The sequence below is a fragment of the Strix uralensis genome, chromosome 1 (assembly GCF_047716275.1).
Source record: "Strix uralensis isolate ZFMK-TIS-50842 chromosome 1, bStrUra1, whole genome shotgun sequence".
Classification (NCBI taxonomy): domain Eukaryota; kingdom Metazoa; phylum Chordata; class Aves; order Strigiformes; family Strigidae; genus Strix; species Strix uralensis.
In genome coordinates, this window is record NC_133972.1 from 162,130,396 (window position 1) to 162,136,766 (window position 6,371).

At 44.9% G+C, this 6,371-nt stretch overlaps 1 long non-coding RNA gene across 1 annotated transcript; it reads right to left on the minus strand.

The window, feature by feature from the left end:
- Positions 1-5,000: 5,000 nt before the first annotated feature.
- Positions 5,001-6,366, minus strand: LOC141954728 (uncharacterized). Its single transcript, XR_012632228.1, has 2 exons — positions 6,281-6,366; positions 5,001-5,461 (listed from the first exon to the last, which is right to left on the minus strand). It is a non-coding gene; the product is annotated as an uncharacterized LOC141954728 (long non-coding RNA).
- Between the last annotated feature and the right edge of the window lie 5 nt (positions 6,367-6,371).

A 6,371-nucleotide genomic window follows, 5' to 3' on the forward strand; every position in this document is an offset into this window, starting at 1 on the left:
CCTCCTCTGAAGAGTTATATCAGATCTTATGGGATTTAGTGGTACTTAACATGTCATTGAGAACCCCCAGCTCTTACAAAATATTTTGAACAGAATCTCACTGCTTTTATTGGGTTTACATGGCAAGGTTTTGGTAGTGGGGGGGTTGCAGGGGTGGCGTCTGTGAGAAGAGACCAGGGGTTGCCCCCATGCCAGACAGAGCCAGGGCCAGCTGAACAAAGCTGAACCCCATCAGTGACATGGTGGTGTCTCTGTGATAACATATTTAAGAAAGGGTAAAAAGTACTGCACAGCAGCTGTGAGAGAGGAATGAGAAAAATGTGAAACACCCTTGCAGACACCAAGGTCAGTGAGGAAGAAGGGGGAAAAGGTGCTCCTGTCACCACCAGAGCAGCCCGTGGTGCAGCCCATGGTGAGGCAGCTGTGCCCTGCACCCATGGAGGTCACAGTGGAGGAGATCTCCACCTGCAGCCCGTGGAGGACCCCACGCCGGAGCAGGTGGATGTGCCTTGAGGGTAGCTGTAGCCCATGGAGAGCCTGTGCGGGAGCAGGCTCGTGGCAGGAACAGTGTCTGTGGAGAGGAACCTATGCAGGAGCAGGTTTTCTGTCCAGACTTGTGACCCTGTGGGGGATCCATGCTGGAGCAAGGGAAGAACATGAGGAGGAAGGACCAGAAGAGAAAGTATTATCGACTGATCAACTGACTGCAACACCCATTCCCTGTCCCCCTGCACCACTCAGGGGAAGAGGTAGAAAAGTTGGGAGCGAAGGAGTGAAGTTGAGCCTGGGGAAAAAGGCGGGGGCGGGGCAGGGGGAGGTGGTTTTAGTTCTGTCTTTGTTTCTCTCTATTCTACTCTATTTCTAATTGGCAATAAAGTAAATTAATTTCCCTAAGTCAAGCCTGTTTTGCCTGTGACAGTAACTGGTGAACAATCTCCCTGTCTTTATCTCAACCCACAGACTTTATCATCTGATTCTCTCCCCCTGTCCTTCTGAGGAAGGGGAGTGAGAGCAGCTTGGTGGGCACCTGGCAGCTGGCCAAGGTCCTGCTTTAGACCTCTGCTAGGACACCCAGAGAAAAATAAGAGAAGAAAACAAATAGACTTGAATTTATAGCAGTTCAGGGGAAAAAAATTAATCTGTGTGATGATCTAAACAGTAAGCAAAAGAAAATCACTGTGTTACTGAAAGTGCGGTAATAATTCTAGGTTTTAAATGGTTTGATAGCCAGTACTTTCCTGCAAGGGCCTTGCTGCCATTCAAACACACTTAAAAATAAATGATCAGCTTTGATTATGATGTTCAAACACATGCAGTGTAAAAATCAAATGTGATCAGGAAGAATTTTATCCAGAATTCAACACTTTGTGGTAACATACTGACTCAAAGGCATCTTCAAAGCCTTTACTGAGCTGGGAACTACCCACTTCTTTCATAATATTCTTGGGAATAAAGCCATCCCAACTGACATTAAAGGAAATACTAAAGTTGGAGAGAAAGCAACTACAGGGTTTCTCTGAAATCTGTGAGGTTGGAAGGTACTCATAAACTCAAATACAGACTAGTAATCCTACTGCTCTTACTGGTTGTGAGTGAAATAACAGCAGCCCAGAAGGTGCAACTCATTAAGGATTTAAAACAGCAGATTGAGTCATATTGTGCTGTGCATGCAAATGTTCTATCTAAACATGCAAATAGGGTATCAGCAGGAAAACTATGTGCTACTTCCACTGATCAATTTGGTTGGCTTAGTTTATGTACTGGGAGTTTAAAAGTCTGTATAATTAACAAAGATTAAGGATTGCATGGTACTTTTCAGCTTTGTAAACAACAGGCCTGACTACCTGCAGAAGACCTAAGGGCCATATGCCTGTGGGTGACATACCCCAGGCAATAAGATAGGGGCATTTCTTGGTGTCTAGTGAACGGAGTCCACCTCCACCTATTTCTTCCTTCTTTAGCCAGCAGGATCAAAAATGAAGGGACAGGTTATGCAATGGCAATAAACGTTCTCCTCTGAAAGGTGGAGAGAATTCAAAAAGGTGAAAAGGAGATGAAATATTATCTATCCCAGGTAAGAAACACCACTCACTGCAGTGCATAACTGTTGACTGATAACACTGCTACTCTGGAGATTACTGCTGGTGACCACCAAGGGAGTCTTTGCTCTAAAGGTAACCACAGAACTGGTTGCAGCTGATGGGCCATAACTAAGGCTAAATGGAGGAGGCAATGAAAATCTTCAGTCTAGCGAAATAATAAAGGACCAAGGCAGTAACAGGTAAGAACAAAGTGAAGCTGAGCTTTTTTCAAGGGGATATTTGTGGTGGCAGTGTACCCACATGGCTGGATACCGGAATGGTGCTTTGTCTGTCTGCAAGAAGAGGCAGAACTTTCCCTGGAGATACAGGCACCTGGATTTCTGTGTGACACAGAAACATGGCTTGTGGGTTACATCACAGTCAACGGAATGAATGCCTTCACCAACCTTGACTGCAGCATTGGTATGAGCTGTGAAATGGCTCTTACAGTGGTAGTGGTGCCTGGCATTCCTGTTCAAATCTGCTGATCCCTGGTCAACCTGTGTGAGACAGAGAATTTGCAGAAAGCAAAGACAACCACAAGAATTCTGAACAGTATTTCAAGATTTATCCAGACCAGACAAAAAGGGCAGGGGGTTGACCAGGGACTGATCAGGCACTATCAGGGACCAAAAGATTTTCAGACAAATTTACTAAGACATTCACTAACAGGAATAAGCTGCAGGAAGGACTGAAGCTTTCAAATGTTCACTTTGGAGAGGAATTTGAGGGGTTGAAAGCTGGAGTGAAAGTCCTAAATAAAAAATTCAGCCTGTCAACAAACTCAGCTAAAACCCGGCATTTACAATGAATTTGTCTCCAGTTGGAAGTCAGTGTCCTTGAAGGAAGTCACTGTCCCATAGACATTTGCATGGATATGCAAAAAACCATTATTTCTGAGGAAAGAATTCCCTGGGAACTACTTGGTCTTGAGATCTGATCAACAGTTGTCAGTTTGACTAAGCAGCTCAGGGGTGCTGCACAAATTACTCCTGAGAAAGAGACAAGAGTCATCCTGGAGAGCAGACATTCTTCACATGCTGGTGAAGGTGGCATGCAGCTGATCAGGCCAGCCAGGACTAGAAGGAATGTGAATAAGAGGAGATCTGCACTGATTCAGCTTAGCTTGGTCTCTCAGAGCACTGTATTTTACTGTGTAGGTATGCCTCAGCTACCTGCTGGTGGGAAAAGCAAACTGTCAGGCTCCCACCAGTCCACCAAGATTCTTGAGCATACTGGAATCAACTTCAGTGTCAGGAAAAAGAGGGAGTCACTAGAAGAAGCCAAGCTGTTACTTCTGATTTTAAGCAAGGAGGAACTGGTTGAAAATCCAGAAAGGGGATGTAGTTTGTTTGAAAGTGGTAATGACACATGGAGTTAACTTGTTGCAAGGAAAAAGCACAAAAGACTTGGAATAAGGAAAAAAGCAGACTTTGAAAACTCAGTGAACCAAAAGGTAATGTCTTTTGAGAAGGTGATCTCAGGAATAAAGGTTGCTGAGAATAACTGGAAGCAAATATATTCAAACCCAAGAAGTAAAGTTTCTCTATATGAAGGAAAGATAGGAAGCATAGTAAGAAAAATATGTAGCAATAATTCTGCAAGTCTTCTTTAAGAAAATGAAACTCCAAAAGACAATTAACTATAACTGAGGCTGCAAGTAGATACAGAGAACAAGAACGTGGGAATCAATTTAGAAAAGCAAATGGACAGAATGAGTTACAAACAGAAAGAGACATCAAAGGCAAAAAGAAGATGGTCTAAAAATATCTCAGAAGGGACAAACAAAAGTAAGTAGAGTTTTATTACAGAATGTGGAAGGAGAGCAGCTAATGGATGATGCACACCAGGCTAAAGTCTTCAATCCTTGTTTTGCCTGTCCTCACAAAGGAAGATTATTCCTGCCAGAAATCAATGCATTTAAGTAAGTAATCATGTGTACCAACCAGAACAACAACAAGTATTCATTATATATAGTCAGCAACACAGGTCTACCGAGCATCAAACTAGGGGCAGCAATCTCTGAACAAGGGTTGATTACCTGTGAGCACTAACACAGGCCGCAGAAAGTCATAAAGGACTAGTGAAAGCTACAAATAGTGCCTGCGTTCCTGGATAAATCTGTTCACCGCTGCAACTGCCTGAAGGGTCAGCTGGAGAAACTGTAAATTGCACAACATCCTACACATACATACGCATCCTGAGGAGCAGAGCTGGGAGAGAGTGGATGTGGTTTTAATGATTTCCTAAGGTTTGGAAAAAAGGATCGTCAAAGCTCACTGTATTTTACATACAGGATTTAAACCAATGAGATTATAACTTCAGAGTTCAATGACCTCAACTGAAGGTACAGGAGTTCAGAGTGTTTGATCCACGACCTTCATTTACAAAGTGAATTTGAATCAGTTGTCTGCAAACTCTCAAACTCATTAATAAACACAGAACAATTTTGTTGCACGGTACCCTTTCTGGTAACAAATTAAAATCCTGCTAAAAATCAAGTACTTCCAGTATTGGCTTCTAATCACAGCTCTGCTCAATTATTCTGCCTCTCTGAAGATCTACACCATGTCAATGTTTCTTTCTAATTGTCTTGTTTTTTCTTCCCTATTGCCAGTGCTATCACTGAAAAGTCTGAGGCAGCTGATAGGAATATAATGGAATCGGAATATTTCATATATTACTGTTATTCTGAGCACCTGAATTTTTAGCTTGTGGATTCTTGTATCTGTGTCTTACTAAAAAGATTATTCAGGTGCAGGTGCCACTAACAAGATAATTTACCTCAGAACCATCCAAGAAAAAAATTCTCCTGCCCTATTGAGGTGTGTCTAATTACTGATATCAAAAGCAAACAGACAGTACCAGCCAAAGACCTGTACCATCTGGTTTATGTAGCAATGGGCAAGGCAAAAAGGGTTTCTTATTAATGTCTTTTCATAGTTTATTTATAAACCATTGTAGGGTGTGACAGAGAAGAGGGCTCATAAGAAACCTGACAACTGGGGTTAAAAGAATTGAAGGATGAGTCCAGGTTCGCAGGCTGTGACTGTTCCTGGACTGAATCCTGACAGCGATATGAGCAGGGAGGCCTTGGCTGAGACCCTGGAGATCATGTGAGCTGCTCAGCATCTCCTCAGCTGCAGGGACCTCTGCGTGTTTGCACCATGGGGTACATCCACTGGCTGAGGCTTTGTCTCTGCAGTTACACAGAAGCAGGATCCTGAAGATACCGGTGACGTTGAGGAAGAACTGGGTCTGTAGTTCTCCGGGGACCTACTCGAAGATAACAGAGCAGAGTTTCTTTTTATTGCTGTTGGTCCCCTTTCAGCTCTGTCTCCACTGCTCCAAGGTTATTACCAAGCATGCAGGACAACAGCCTTAAAAAAATAAAGTGATCAGAGCCTCACTTGCTTTGTTTATTCTACTTATACACCAAATCATTCACTAAAATGTTGTGTAAAAATTGAGCCTTTTCCCCACCTGTAATTCACTGACACTTAAACTGTAAGAAAATGCTTCTGCATGGAAAAGTTGGCACTGATTTTGACACAGGTGATACTTTAAATGACTCACAAGAACCTAGATCCTAAGATAAGGAAGGGCACCTGCTGCTATTTTATTTGCAGCAGCTTCCTTGATGATATTAATCCACTTGCTCAAGACCTTGCATGAATAGAATGGGCTGCTGCTGGTATTCAGGTCTGCAAGCTTCCAGTGACCACAGACTGCAGTCACACTCAGCTAGCGTAGCCCAGAGCCACTGCTAAATGAAATTATCTTGCTCGTTCCTTGGTGTGAAACGCTTGTATCTGCTCCTGTACCTGCCCTTGCTTTGAGCAGCCACTAGGAAACTAATGTTAAAAGTAACCAAGCAGGTATGTCAAGCTGGGCTCTGTTCCCAATCTGAGTCAGCCCGCGGAGGGTTGCGGTGGTGTATGGGGGAAGCGGCCGAGCTGAGGGATAACCCTCGCACGGCACAAGCGCCTGCGTCTCAAAGCCCGCGTAGAAGTCCAGCGCCTGTAAGGCCTCCGCGCTCCCGCCGCTCGCTGCCGCTGCTGCAGTCACTGAACGCGCTGGCCGCGAAGCGCCAGCCCCGCCACTGCTCAGAGCAGCGTGTTAAAACCGGCCGAAATAACCCCGCCGGGTCCCCCGCCGCCCGAGAGCGCAGGGGACAGCAGCAGGCGCTCAGGGCTCACCCGGGCGGGACGGTGGCTCGCGAGTCCCTCCAGGCCGCAGCCGCTGAGGGGCCTCCCTGCGCGCATGCGCAGCTGCAGCCCCCCCGCCCCC